At 46.3% G+C, this 15,087-nt stretch overlaps 1 long non-coding RNA gene across 1 annotated transcript in view; it reads left to right on the forward strand.

The window, feature by feature from the left end:
* The first annotated feature begins 4,958 nt into the window (after window positions 1–4,958).
* LOC142045858 (uncharacterized) overlaps window positions 4,959–15,087 on the forward strand; it is a 36,007-nt gene continuing 25,878 nt past the window's right edge. The window contains exon 1 of the long non-coding RNA XR_012654750.1: window positions 4,959–5,143. This is a non-coding gene — a long non-coding RNA (uncharacterized LOC142045858). The remainder of the gene's footprint in view (window positions 5,144–15,087) is intronic.

A 15,087-nucleotide genomic window follows, 5' to 3' on the forward strand; every position in this document is an offset into this window, starting at 1 on the left:
CCGACCTAGAGAGGTGCCCTTTTTATTCCTTCTCTACAAATCACTCGCTGGGACCTGTAATTTTTTTAATTCTCCTCCCCTAGTCCCTTTTCTTCCTTAGCACCATGCACAAAATGTTATGACCTGGTTTAGCCCACCCTCCAAAGGGAAAGGAAAGAGAGACATCGTCGTCTTGGGGACTGTTACTTTTACAGGGGGCTTCTTTCTTGCTTTTCTTTCTTGCTATGTTCTATTCTTTCTAGTGTTACTTCTTTATTTGTTGTTTTGTGTTTTTTTTTTCCTCCTGACTTGATTCTTGTGATCACTATGCCAGACAAATGAGAAATGTAATGACATCGGAAGCCTTCCTCCCTCACTTCTGTAATGACAGCATAATTCCTATGGAATTCTGTTTGCATTTGTCATTTCTTTCCTTGAATGAAGACCTGGGATATACTTGTTCATTGGCACTCTTGTTGATAAGGGATGGGGAAGATGTGGTGAAAGGTTAAGTAGCACCATAAGCTTAATCAACCATAATGTCCCTGCCTTGCTTTCTAAATCACTGGCACTCTGTACTTAGGAGAAGTCTTGCTGTGCTTGCCCTAAGCACAGGCAATGCAAGTGCTTGTCTGAGGCTTCTCCTGAGGGGTGCATAAAAACTCAGATCTCTTGAGCTAGCTGGATCTTCACTTTCCACCATATAGACAGGAGTGAGAGTCCACTTGCTGTCCAATTTCCCGTGCTGGCAGCAGGTTCGGAATAGGAGGTATCTCTTTCAATGGGACTAGGTAGGGATGCAGCTTTTGACCCCTTCCTGACCCACAGGACTGGAAAGGGGGGGGCGCTCGCTGGCCAATCCATCTGGCAGCATGGAACACCCTTCTTGCTGACAGGCCCTGTCCTTGCATTCGAGCTTGCAAATGTTGGCTCTGGGACCATGCCACCTTTCATGATCAGGGATGTCTAGAAAGCAGGATACCCTGGTGACTGCTCTCTATGATGGTTAGCCCCGGATCTTGACCTATTTTGGGAAATGCAAATGTTTGACAGTTAAGGGCAGTGTAATGTTGCACATGCTAGGCCCTGATCTTGCAAACTCCTACTTGTCCAGTTAGTCCCATTGGTTTCCATGATCCTGGCTACTGATTACTACCCTCCGCTACCACTGAAAAGCTGAGGACCTTTCAGAAAGATCTCAGTACCTTGCAGGATCAGGCCTTAAGATAACAAGTGATAAGCCTTTCAGAAATATCACAGATAGAGAGAGACTTGAGTGAATAAGGATTTGCAGAATCAACTTCCTGATATTTTATCTTGTTTACCGATGGGAGGGGTGGGCAAACTTTTTGGCCCGAGGGCCACATCTGGGAATAGAAATTGTGTGGCTGGGTCATGCATGCTCACAAAATTGGGGTTGGGGTGTGGGAGAAGGTGAGGGCTCTGGTTGGGGGTGCAAGTTTCAGGCTGGGGCCAGAAATGAGGAGTTCAGGGTGCGGGAGGGGGTTCCAGGCTGGGGCAGGGCTGTGGGGAGTGGGCTGAGGGCTCTGGCTGTGGGTGCAGGCTCTGGAGTGGGGCTGGGGATGAGAGGCTTGGGGGGCAGAAGGGTGCTCCAGGCTGGGATCAAGGGGTTTGGAGGGCAGGAGGGGGATCAGGGCTGGGGCAGGGGGTTAGGGTGCAGGGTGGGGGTGACTCAGGGCTGCAGATGGCACTTACCCAAAGCGGCTCCCGGAAGCAGCGGCATGTCCCTTCTCCGGCTCCTACCCAGAGGTGCAGCAAGGTGGCCCTGCGCACTGCCCCATCTGCAGGCAACACCCCATCTGCAGGCACCACCTCTTCAGCTCCCATTGGCTGTAGTTCAAGCCCAACGGGAGCTGCAGGGGCGGCATTTGGGGTGGGGGCAATGTGCAGAGTGGAGCCCCCTGGCTGCTCCTATGCGTAGGAGCCAGAGTGGGGCCATGCCACTGCTTCCGGGAGCTTCATGGAGCAGCTCCCAACCCTGCTCTGTGGCTGGAGGGCTGGAGCGGGGCTAGCCCCAGACCCCACTCCCCAGTGGGAGCTCGAGGGCCAGATTACAACAACTGGTGGGCCAGATCTGGCCTGCAGGCTGTAGTTTGCCCACCCCTGACCTATGGAGTACCTTGAATAATCATTATCAGTTGGCTTAGGCCCTGCACTTTTTTTAAACAGCATTACAAAAAAAATAGTAAAATAAATGTTGGAAATTAAAAATAATCGAGCATCTTTTTGGTTGGATGTAAACATTCCCTTTCCACGCAAAAAATTGCAAGGCCTCTGAGACCTGGAAAAATGAAACTGTCTAGAAACAAGTGTGAAACTGACTAATCAGTTTTCATTATCAGATAGCCAATAGAGGCAAAGGACTTGAAAAGCATGTAAAAAAAAGTTATTATGTTTTTAAAATTCTTTCTCTTTTAATAATCTAAAAGGCAGACGTGGGTAATGACATTTGTGTTTTTAATACTCAATTTTTAAGCAGATAGCATCCCTTTAAAGAAAATATGAGGTCATAAATACCGTGAGCTTAGATGTACCAAAGAGCAGATATAGCAATGGTGCTGGGTTTATGGCATTCCTCAAGGCATTACAGTATAAGACATTCTGTGACTGGTTTTTATGAAGATCAAAGGGCTCAAAGATCCTTCGGAATAAGATTTCCAAATCACCCAGAGTGTGACACCAAATTGTCCAGGGGGAAGGGAGATCTTTAAAGTGTCAAGATAAAGACCTTTCTAATGCTCTGTCCTGTGCAACAGTTATTTCTGCCCAGGCCAGAGGAGCGTGTGGTTTAATCAGAGTTCCTCTGCTAGGACTGGGTGAAGAGATGGACACGTTGAGTTGGGAGAGGTAAAGGCTGGACTCTTCACCCAAAATGGGAACAGAACCTGATCCAAGTTTTTTGAAAGCTTTGGACAAGTTTGGATAATTTCAGAAGAAATTAGCTATCTAGGGCTAGATTGCGAGTCAGACTCGATGCCCATGCAGAGAGGTAACAATCTCAAACAGACTTCTATGGCCACTATGCCGACATTGTCTCTGAGCAAATAGGAATTGGTGGGAGTGCTGGTTAAGATTGTGTGAGTGGGGAGAGGCTGAAGAAAGGCCAAGTTATGGCTCTGCAACTCTGTTCACTACTCAGAGCAGCTGAGCAAGGTGGGAGCAGGGGGAGGTAGTAATCTGCTGCTGGCATAGGCCAGGAATAAATGACTGCCAGCCAGGAGCCAGGCAAGATTGTGCCTCAGGGGGCTATTGCTGGGGCAGTACAACTCACACACCACCCATTACACAGGCTGTATTTAAATTCCATCTAGCCCATGCACGGTTCATTTGTTTTGACCCTCAGTTTCCTGCCTTCAGCCAGCACTAGGAGCAGGAATATAAAAATGTCCTGGACAAACATATCCGCAGTATTGCTGGTGCCGCCGAAAGCAAGAAGCCCCAAAAATCTACCAAGAAAGTTTGTTGCTGTACGGTGGTCAGTGCAATTTGTAGACTCGGAGAGGTTTAAATGGTTCAGATATGGGCCGGGTAAGCACCAATCTGTTACGTTGTCCTGGCACAGGTGTCAACTACTGATATGTTTTCTGTCCATAAAGAGCAACCGTTTATTTTCAGTTTGAATGACTTTTTTAAGGGAAAACAGCAAGCCAAGAATGAACAAAAGACTCCATGACTGAGAGCTCTTCATGTGTTTCTCCTCTATAACAGGGTACAGCTGAGCTGAGGATACAAGACCATTGCTGCCAGCAGCCTTCAGGAAATTTCAAGATGAAAACAAAACAGTAAGAGCCACACACTCTGATGTGCCACGTCCAATCACAGTGCTCCTTCCCAATATTATAATACGGTACATTGGTTGCCCTAAGGATTACACAATGACCCCAATATTTTCTAGGCATGGTCTTATTTAATACTAATATTAATAATACCCAGCTGTTATATAGCACTCCTCATTAGTAGACCTCAAAGCTCTTAACAAATGATACCAATTATCAGTATCCCATTTTAAAGGTGGGGAAAACTGAGGCACAGAGAGGGGAAGTAACTTGCTCAGCATCACCCAGAAGGCCAGTAGCAGATCTAGGAATAGAACCCAGAATTTCAGGGGAAAAAAAGGGGGGATAGATGATTTCCCCTTATCATAATAAAACACTTAGAGTTTCCTTTCAAAATGACATTTTATTTTGAATATTTATAATGTTTATATTATTTTACATTTATAGTGTGTGTGTGTGTGTATATAAATAAATGCAGTGTAGACTTTTTAAAAAATTCAAATGTGAAATGTTTTGATCAATTGAAACAAAAGTTTCTTTCATGGAGAATGTCCAGATATTCAGATTTCATGCCAAATCGGAACAAAAAAGAAATTTTGCAATCTTCCGCAAAACAGAATTTCCCATCTCCCCCCAGCCCAGTCATGTTATTGTATGTGCAACACAACCTGGTTAACAAGTGTCTTGCACCCTGTTTTAGTGACCCAGACAAAGCATTTAAGCAGCAGCTTCCAAGTTCTCCTTTTAGTAGGCCCTCCTTCTTGTTTACTCTTGACCAGCCAGGTCTCCTCCTTCCATCTCTCTTAAAGTAACAGTACCCCAAGCATCAGAACAGAGAGATCTGTGTTGTCACTATTACACTCACCAGGGTACTGAATAATGTACTGGGCTAAATGGACAAGAGGTCGGCTCAAGCGTGGAAATTACTATGTTCCTATGCTCCTGTGTCGCTTTAACTGTTGGCTTAAAATCAAAGCAGAGAGAGAGAGACATACAAATTATTACATTGTCATTCAATCTGGATTCAGTCCAGTGCGAACCCTGAAAATCTGGAACTGATCCAGTGGAGAGGCAGGAACAAGGCTGAGACTCCTAGTAAACACCACGTGATTTCTGGTATTTGCAGGGCATCTGTTTTCTCTGCCCTTGCAGTACCTTTGTCTGGCTCTATGAAGGATCCTGGGTGACTGGTCATTTTATTATGGCCTGGCACATCTGAGATCAAGTCACTCAGCTTGTCAACATGCTCCCAGCAGAAAAACTTCAGTTGAAACCCTTGCTCTGGGCTTTGAAATCTGAACAGTGTCCAACTCTGACAGAAGAGTGTGATGAGAGCCTCTCTCTGTGATGTTGCCGTCTGAACAATGGTATGTTTGTGCGGTCTGAAAAGACAACAGGCAGTGAGCAGGACAAGTGTCTATCACAGACTGAACTGGAGCAGGGTGGGTATTGACAGAAAAGAAACCTCAGGTCTTAGCTGTTCTCTAGGTGCAGCAGTCTAACACCTACATTTAATAACTAAAAAAAATGACACATGTACACCCCAACTTCCCCTTCTAAAGAGGAGTTGTATTTTGCAAACTCCCTTTTGCTGGAACATCTGGTTAGACTTGGCTCCTTTGAAAGCTGCACCTTATTAAACGTACCAGAAAACTCAAGAGGAAAACTCTCCAGAGGGGGGAGGAGAGGAGAGTTTTGAAGAGATGTTCTTTCCCTTAATACATTAATTGCTTAAGAAGAAGCCACAGCTTGAAAGAACAACTGAGATTCTGTTGTTCATAGTTTCTATGTCTCTATTTCTCAAGGGCCAGATTTTGCAATCCTGAACGGTATTGAACAGTGCTGACATTGTGCCATCTCGTTAAAATCAAAGGAACAATGGTGTAAGAGTTGCAGCATGTGACCCTTAATTTTTATAGCCTTGGGGCAAACAGATTCCACATTAGAATTTATTCTTTGTAGCTCCTAGAGAATCCCAGCTGAGATCAGGGGCCCTCTATAGGCACTGTATGGACACAAGGCAAGAGACAATCCCTTTCTGTGAAGAGCTTGCAATTTCAATAGATAGGGTAGACAAAGAGGAGGAGAAAGGGAGTATTATTATCTCCTTTTACAGATGGGGAACTGACGTACGAAGACAGAACGATTTGCCCACAGTGCAGCAAGGAGCTTATGGCCAGGAACTGAACCTAGATCTTCTGCTTTAAGCATAAGAGTCCTCTTCCTCGTGTGGGCCTGTAGGTCCATTGTGAGAAATTCAACTGCTGGACTGCATGTGAGCTGGAAAGAGATCCTCCTAAGGATCAGCCCTAGTTGTAAAAGAAATGTTTTCTGCTGTCTGTGCAACTTGCTGCCACAAGATGTAATGCTGTGTGTGAGAATGCAGTAGGGTTCAAAGAGAAGTGTAGACATTTAGGCCAATGTTTTCATGGACTCTGGAGGACTCAGTGTTTGGGAGCCCAGCTTAGTGCAAATTGGTGCCCAGCTTAGCTAACTATCCGCTTAGCGAAAATGTTGGTCTGCAGCCCCAGTTCTCCATTGCCATGTCACTTGCGCAGCCATTTACTGATGTGCAAAATCGGCAGCATTTCAGGCTCTGAGAGGTGGGATTTCCAAAGCATTCTGTCTTGGCCTAACTCTGCTCTCAGTAAAATCAATGGTAAAATGCCCATTGACTTCAGTGGGAGCAGAGTCTAATTCTTTTTAGAACCCTACCCATCTCTTTCCCTTGTATGCTCACGTTTGTTTCTTTATAAGGGTTATAAACCCTTATGATTCAGGGTGTGATGAGGAATAGGAAGAAACTTGCTTTATGTTGTGATTATTCCATGACTATCCACTAGGGATTGCTTCACAAGGAAGTCAAGCATCTGGAGAGACAGAATATTGGACTAGATCCCCTGCTGCTCTGATTTGGTTAGGGTGACCAGATCTCCTGATTTTATGGGGACAGTCCCAATATTTGGGGCTGTGTCTTATATAGGTGCCTATTACCCCGCCCACACCCTTTGTCACGATTCTTCACACTTCCTGTCTGGTCACCCTGGATTTGGTTTGGCAATTGGGTGTAGCACGGAACTGACTAGAAGATGGAAACAGGGGAAAATGCCCTCTTCCCAAAGTTGGAATGTGTCCAAGTGGCTAGATCACAAGACTATGCACCAGGACACCTGGGTTCTCTTCCTCGTTCCATTCTTTGACCTTTGGCACCACTTCACTTTACTAAGCCCCAATTCCCCTGCCAGTAGCATGGTGATATTAATACAATCTATCCTTACTGGGCTGAATTAGTTAATATCTGTACAGCGCTTTGGTGCTGTAAAGAACTATATAAGTGCTATTTACTTTTAGAAGGTTGTATAAAAGAGCCAGTGATGCAAGTCTTGGCAATCTTACCACTGCAATACATCATACCAGGAGGCTATCCACACCCATGTCCCATGGGTTAGAAGTATTCTACTGTAAATCTCCATTTACTCAGTGAGATGGCTTTTTATTTCACATACAAGCTACAGAAATCATAGCATCTTCCTTTCCCTTCGTCCGGAGCTAGAGCAGATGTTGGGAAAGGATCCAAATTGGTATATTGCTCCTATAAGAGATCACTTGCATAAATCGCCCTTCTTTCTACTGCTGTATTATTAAACCCCTTCATTTTCAGTTTAAACCAATTTTTACTGAAAATTTCCCCAGTTTTACAAAGGATTATTCATTTTTTTGTGTCTGATGTTCAGCCTACTTTTGTATCCTTCATATATATATATATATGAGTACCAACAGGGATTTGAACCCCGGTCTCTCGTATCAAAGGGCGGTCTCCTGTATCAAAGGGCAGCGCTCTTAACCACTATGCTATCCAGTTGACTGGAAAGACAGGACTGAGGCACTGATCATAGCAGCACAGGAACAGGCACTGAGCACCAGATCCATTGAAGCAGGGGTCTACCACACTAGAGAGGACCCAAGGTGCAGACTGTGCAGAGAGGCCTCAGAGACAGTCCAACACATAGTGGCAGGATGTAAGATGCAGGCAGGAACAGCATACACTGAACGGCACAACCAAGTGGCTGGCATTGTGTACAGGAACATCTGCACAGCGTATGGGCTAGACCCTCCCAAGACCAGATGGGAGATTCCACAGAAGGTTGTGGAGAATAGCAGGGCTAAGATTCTGTGGGACTTCCAGATCCAGACGGACAGGCAGGTACTGGCCAATCAACCAGACATCGTGGTAATAGACAAGGAGCAGAAGACAGCGGTGGTGATAGATATAGCAGTGCCAAGTGACAGCAACATCAGGAAGAAGGAATATGAGAAGCTGGAGAAGTACCAGGGCCTGAAAGAGGAACTAGAGAGGATGTGGAAAGTGAAGGCCAAAGTGGTCCCAGTGGTGGTAGGAGCACTCGGGGCTGTGACTCCTAAGCTGGGTGAGTGGCTCCAACAGATCCCAGGAACAACATCAGAGCTCTCTGTCCAGAAGAGTGCAGTGCTAGGAACAGCTAAGATACTGCGCAGAACCCTCAAACTCCCAGGCCTCTGGTAGAGGACCCGAGGTTGAGGAAGACACATACCACCCATAGGGGTGAAAGGGGAATTTTTTTTTTATGATATAACTTGTTTTATTAGGAAAATACAATACGTTGAAAGAGCCATATGCATTGCAATAATACATTAGTCTGTGTGTATATGCCTGTTGAAGTAAGGCTAAATATTAGTCTAGAAGTTACACATCATAAACAAAGAGGCCTGTGCGCAGGTTCTGAAGTGCGTGTGCATTTGAACATACTGATGAATCTCACACCCACCATGTAGACATTTCAAGCAGTTAGCAGAGAACGGTTTAAAGATTTGACGCACTAAAATGGGGAAAAAACCAAACAACCAGAATATGTTTCAGAATTCAAGGAAGTATTTGAAAGTTTAAAAAAACAAAAACAAAAGCAGGAGAAAAGAATTAACATGATTGTATGTGCTGCAAATGGTGTGGCCCAGTATTAAACGTAACTATGGGGTCATAGTTCCAAGTCAACAACAGTAAACTGTTTATTCAAATGCAAAGTTTTATTTGGGGGTTAGAGATGTGCTGTTTTCTTAAACTCAGAAGTGGCGTCGTGTGTTGAGTTTTCTCTTTTAGTTCTGCAGCAAACCACACTGATGAAAGGAATTCAAAGCATTAACCCACGGAATATTTTTTTGCACCATCTTTCCGTCCACCAAAATAAACCCCAATATTTACCCAGAAAAATTATTAATAGTTTTTGCACTGATTGTCACCCGTTTTTGTGGTTGTGATAATAAACACGGGTACATGCCTGGGAAAAATAAAATAAAATAAAAACTGAAAGCAAAGGGCCCTATGTATTGTATATAGTGTGCGGCTCTGGTTGCTGTATTATAGGAGAAAGATGCAGAGCCCAGGGCAAAGCAGAGGGTGAACAGAACGAGGCAGGGTCTTCTGGGATTTCAAGTAATTCAAAAAAGGCTGAAAGAATTACACATGCAAAGCAAAATGGGGGGGCGGAGAAAAGGAACTACTTTAAGGTATAACACTATTTGAAGGGACTAGAGAAGTGGGAGGCCATACGGCTATTTGAGTTAGTGTCACGTGCAAGAATGAGAGATCCCTGATATAGGCAAGGGAGGAGACAGCATGCAAGGAATTTAGGCACGATTGCACCAGACAGCCTGTGGGTCATACGCGTAACAAGTTACCGAAGGTAGCAATTGTGTCAATAGGTTTTCAGAGGCTCTTCGTAGGGATCTGGAAAAAAGAAAAGAGACAAATAATGTGGACGATGAAAGGAGGAAGGGAGAGTTCAGTGGTTACTGAAAGAGGTTGATTGTGAGGGAAATTCTGGCCTCTCTCCAGTGCAAGATTTCCTATCAGATGATTATATTGCAGCGGGTGCCAAGGCTTTCTGTGAGATGTACTTCGTGGATCAAAGATGCTACCCAAAAATAAATGGCAAACTCCAGAAGGCAGAGTGGGCTTTACGGGTTGTCCACAAGACCTGCTAGTGCCACACAGCTGTTTTGATGGCCCTGGGAGCCCTGCTCTTGTGCCTATGTGCTGCTCCCGTGTGCAAATGGGCAGAAAGCAGACAGATTTGCTTTGTTGAGGATTGGCACACTGTCCTCTGGTGTGGGGCAGCCCCCCGATGGTGTACCACTGGCATAGCTGGCTTCAATCCCACCCCATTCCTGCAGCCTCTGGGTAGAGGGCACACCAAGGGCATTCCTGAGGGTTGGAGCTGTGCTATACTCTAATAGGGCTTGGCTAGCAGATGGCTTTGGGTCATGGGGAGCATTCCTGAGAGGAAGATATGTGACCGGAGCATGTTGCTAGACATCTTATGAGAAAGGGCTTTCCTACAAGATTTCTGCTGCCTACTGTTTCTAACAATACTAGAGATATGACGAGAATGCCCTTGCGCCTTAACAATATTGTCAAGTGGTTTATTTGAAACCTCCAATCTGTTTTACATAGTACTCAAGCTTTGGGTGAAAGGTTCAAGGTGCTTTGCCTAAGGAATGGGCAAATCCAATCATAGCCCTATGGCTTTGGGTCTGCGTCAGATCCACAGTCCAAACAAGCCTGTTTTCCAGAAGTGGTTTAGATACAGCCCAAGATTAAAGTGACTGTCTGTCCTGGTTTTGCTGTCATGGTTCCAGTTTTTTATTTGATGTCCCCGAATCCTAGGAACTTCTTTCAGGACACCTGAATTGTTCTAATTTCTCATTACATCTGTCAAAACATTTATTATCTTGTAATGGCAAACTGCTTGTTGCTACAGCAAACAGAACTTGCTTGGTGTTTTCCAGGGACAGACAGGGCAGTAGCACAAGCATTCAGTGGGATGAAGTGTGTTTGGAGTCAGGAGAACAATCAAATGAGGGCTGACCCCAACAGAATCTGTACATTTGCTCAGAGTCCATATTAATGACAAGTGCTCAGTGTTTCGGGATGAACTCATTTAGAACAGCTGATATACTGAGGAAAATATCATCCTGTCTGAGAAATGCACTGGGGTTGTTGGACTATCAAACGCTGGCAGTTGCAACTCTAGCACGCTGCGGTTAAAATAAAGTGTGGTTTGGGTGGCTCTTTTGTGACTCTAAAAATGTTGGCCCAAAAGCATCCCAGATTTTGGTTTGAGAATACCGTGACTGTACCCGAGATGGCAGAAATCTTGTGGCATCAGATGACCTCATGGGATTTCCACAATTAAAGATAGCAGAAATCTCGTGTGATCAGAAGTCCTCATGGGATTTCCACATTCAGAATGGCAGAAATCTCATGCTGTTGGGTTATTTTGTGGGATTTTAGTAGATGAAGCTGGCAGATGTCTTGGACAGCAGCTGGCATCACAAGATTCCTGCCATCTGGGGCTAAAATCCATGAGAACATTGTGCAAGATTTCAGCGTACCTCAGACTCAAACCTTAGTCCTGGATTAGCATCAACCCCCAAACTCTAACCTAAACCTAATGTAGACCCAGATCTGAACCTTGCCTCCTAAATTTGTCTCTAGACAGGATCTAACCACTGGGCCAAGTGGGAAAACTCTTTCCAGGCAGTATCTGCAGGGCTGTCTGCTCTGGCAGACCGTCAGTCTAGTGCTCTTTATTTTATACCCCTGTTGAGTGGTGTCACTGTAGCAGGGTGATGCTGACCTGTCACTTCTCCAGGAGCTGCTGTAATGCCCCATGTGTTTCGCTTTTGCCTTTCCAGTCGGCAGCTCACTAACAGCCGCTCTCAGCGGGAAGGTGACTGCAGTTAAGCGCTTCCCATTTTGACTGCTCCCTCAAAGAGTAAAAATGGTTTAACCATCTGCCTGCTGCCTGGCAAATGCACGTGCCGCCAGAAAAGGTGACTCGCCAGCTTGGTAAGAGAGTGCCCTGGGAAGGAGGGGCAGCGACGGAGCTGTCGCAGTGCTGAATGGGAGTGAAGTAAAAGAGAAACCAAAGACTACAACCAGAAAAAAAAGAGAGGTGCTGCCTAGGGATGGTCTCATAGCTGAGGTTGGGCATCTGGAGCACTGCATTCTAGCCTTGGTGCTGCCACAGATTCCTTCTACGACCTGGGACAAATCACTCCGCCTTTGTTTGCCTCGGTTTCCCTCTCTGAAAAATGGGGGAAATACCAGTGTTTTCCCTGACAGGGGGACCATGAGGCTTCGTTCCTTAATGGGTGAAATCCATCCCCATGCTAAGGGCCAGTTCGATTCCTGGGAAGCACCGACACCCTCAAAATAGGGCTTATTTGGCACATAGGGCTTGTGCGGTCTCTCCTCATAAAGTGGCTTTGACTCTCTTTGACTCCAGTGTTTGGCTCCCCTTGGATGGAAGGTGCTATAGTGCAGCGTATTATTACATGAGCCAGTAGAACAATGTAAACAGCCTGGGCCTGATTCTCAGTTACTCTGTTTCTCTGCTAGGGCTGGGAAGTCAGTGGGGTGGGGAGGAGAGAAAAATGATTTTAAGACGCCTTTTATCACCTTATTCTGGTGGGGTGGAGGTTTGCTCAGCCTCTGGTGCAAAATCCCTACCTGCTCAGTGCATAGTGTAAGGTAGAGCAGCCTCAAGGCTGCTTTAACTTATACTCTGCTTACTATGCCTCCCCATGGGCCCCGGGAAGCAGAAAAGAGATGGAGAGAAATATGCCCCCAATCTGCCTCCTATGCTAGGGCATAGGGAAAATTAGCATATTACCCTTACACCAGCTTCTGCCAGCTAATGAGGTCCTTTGTGCAGGGGGCATTTGGAGAGGAAGCATTTTCCGCCTCTTTACACTGTCAGAGCAGCATCAAGCAGCCTTAGTGTAACTGACAATCAGGCCCCCTGCGATTTCTCTCCCACACTCCCCAGGCCTGCGGTGTGTCGTGCAAACGATGGATCCTTCTCCAATGCAGCCAAAGCAGAGTTAAGCACCCCCAAAGTGCATTGTGGGATGCTCTTGTCTTCCTCGCCCGCCCCCCAGCCCTCCCCCGCCCTCTCTCTGGAGCTGTGTGTTTGAAATGATATCTATTTCTCTTTGTGACAGCGCAACCTGACTGCTGCCTTGACGTTCTCCCGAGCTGACATCCCGACCAGTATGACACTGATGCCGTTGGGCAGAAATCAGAGCCGGTTTGCTACATGCCTATGTGCAGCCACGGCGCCTGTAGCGCCGACGAGAGCCCCCAGTGCCCTGTTGGGGAAATGGAGCGAGCACGTGGGCCCGGGATGAATTCCGGGAGAGAGCAGGCAACAGCCAGCATGATCCTGCGCTACCCATTTTTGGTTTTAAATGTTCCTATAGGTGTCTTTTTTCCTCCCCTTGCCTGTACGAGGGTTTATTTCCCGTTTCTCCCCCTTGTCGCGGTGTCCTTGGGGAGCTGTGCTTTTGTGAGCTGGAAAAGGAGCGTGCAGGCATGTGATCAGGCCTTATTAGTGTCGGGAGAGAACCAATTATTCCTGGCTTCTGGGACCATTACCTGTCATTTGGCTTTATTAAGTCCATGATGGGAGAGTTTAAAATTAAAGGCTTCGTAAATTGGATTCCAGCTCAAAAGGGAGGCAAGGACTTGGAGGTTAGTGCCGAGCCGGTGAAGGGGGAATTGGAAATGGCACCAGATTTGGGTGTTTATCTTAGCATAGGAGGATCCTTTGCAAAAGGATAGGGGCTGGAATGGCCTTGGGGTGGAGAGACCTCTCTGGCTGTGTTAATGCTGCAGTAGAGTCGCTGCAGAGTGTTTGCAAGGCTAGAAGAATACCGTGCCATCGCAAGCCAGGTGATGCACTGCTTGGAGAGGAAGAGCAATCTCGCGGTTGAGGGCGGCTGAAGATCTGTGTTTCAGATCCTGTCTGTGCTGCAGAGTGCTTGAATGACGTCAGGAAATCAGCTAGCTCACTGTGGTTCATTTCCCTAGCTACAGAAAGGAGACGTTGCTTTATTTTCTCTCATCCATCGTTTGCCTTGTCAGTTTAGACTGCAAGTGTCTGGGGGCGGGCACTGCCTCTTTTCATGTTTGTACAGCTCCGAACACAATGAGATCCCTCTCTGCTAGGCCCGCTAAGCATGACTGCAAGATAAGTAATTCAATAATCCCATGCCATAAAACAAGCAGGTCAAATTAGGTGAGCCGGCTGGCTGATGAGCAGAGGTTCTCTTCAAGGGTCTGCAGCATTAATTCACTGATTCTGAGGTCTGTCCTTGAATTAACTTTATAAACACGCTTTAGGATGAACTGTCTCAAGTGCGGATAGCTCATTAGGGAAATATCTGGGACCAGTCGAGACAAAGGGCTGCAGTCACGTTCGTTTCCTCAGCCGAATAAAAAGCTTACGTTGACATTACTCTGATTGGAAGCATCATGGTCTAGTAGTTAGGGCACAGGACTGGGAGGCAGGACTCCTGGGTTTCATGCCCAGATCTGCCACTGATTTGCTGTGACACTGGGCAAGTCTCGAGGGGGGGAGGCATAATTTCAAAGCCCCCTTTTGTAATTGGTGCATATTGTGCCCTTGCTTTTTTATAACCCAGATTCAATGCTGGCACCAAGCTTGGTATTTAGATGGCTAAATACTTAACTGGAGGTGAAAGCAAAGTGCAGAGCTCCCAAATGGCAAGATTCGCCCCTGCAATTAATTGTGGTTACAAAAATGAGGGGGCAGCTTCTGCAGGTAAAATTTGCAATGCCCATACGGAGACCGCTGTATGAAAATCAGGCCCTGGACTGCTCTGTGCCTCAGTTTCCCCATTGAAATTCTTTGCTTTTCCACTGCTCTGCCTTGTGCCTCTCACCCAATGCAAACTGGAATAGGTTCAGCACTGAGCTGAACAACTTTGCCCTAGGTGAATTCAGGACTAGTGGTAGTGCAATGGGAAAGGCAAAACAGGCTGAGCGTTCCCCTCAGGCCACTCCTTTCTCTAGTGGGCGGTGGTAGCAATTGATGAGGTCGGTGAATGTGCCCCCTTCCCTGCAAGAATCAAGCTCCTGCCTTGCTATGGATTTACAAGGCTGATTGTTGCTTTTTCAGTGGGGTGTCTTGGATTTTTCCATGGGAAAATCCATAGGAAAGAGGTGGGAGGAAATGAAGAATTCTCAGGACAGAACCCACAGGAAGGAGTCAAGGTTGGTGGGAAACCTCATGGAATTCCCTCCAAGTTCTTCCATCTGTTGGGTGCAGGCAGGGTGGGGAAGCAGAGGGGACTGACCCCAAATACACAGCTCCCCTACGACTCCACACTCGATACGGATTATCCTGCAGTGACATCAGCATCACCCTGCTGTAAATAGCCCATTCAAGGGGGTTCGGTGGCAGAGATG

The sequence above is a fragment of the Chelonoidis abingdonii genome, chromosome 22 (genome assembly GCF_003597395.2).
Source record: "Chelonoidis abingdonii isolate Lonesome George chromosome 22, CheloAbing_2.0, whole genome shotgun sequence".
Classification (NCBI taxonomy): Eukaryota; Metazoa; Chordata; order Testudines; family Testudinidae; genus Chelonoidis; species Chelonoidis abingdonii.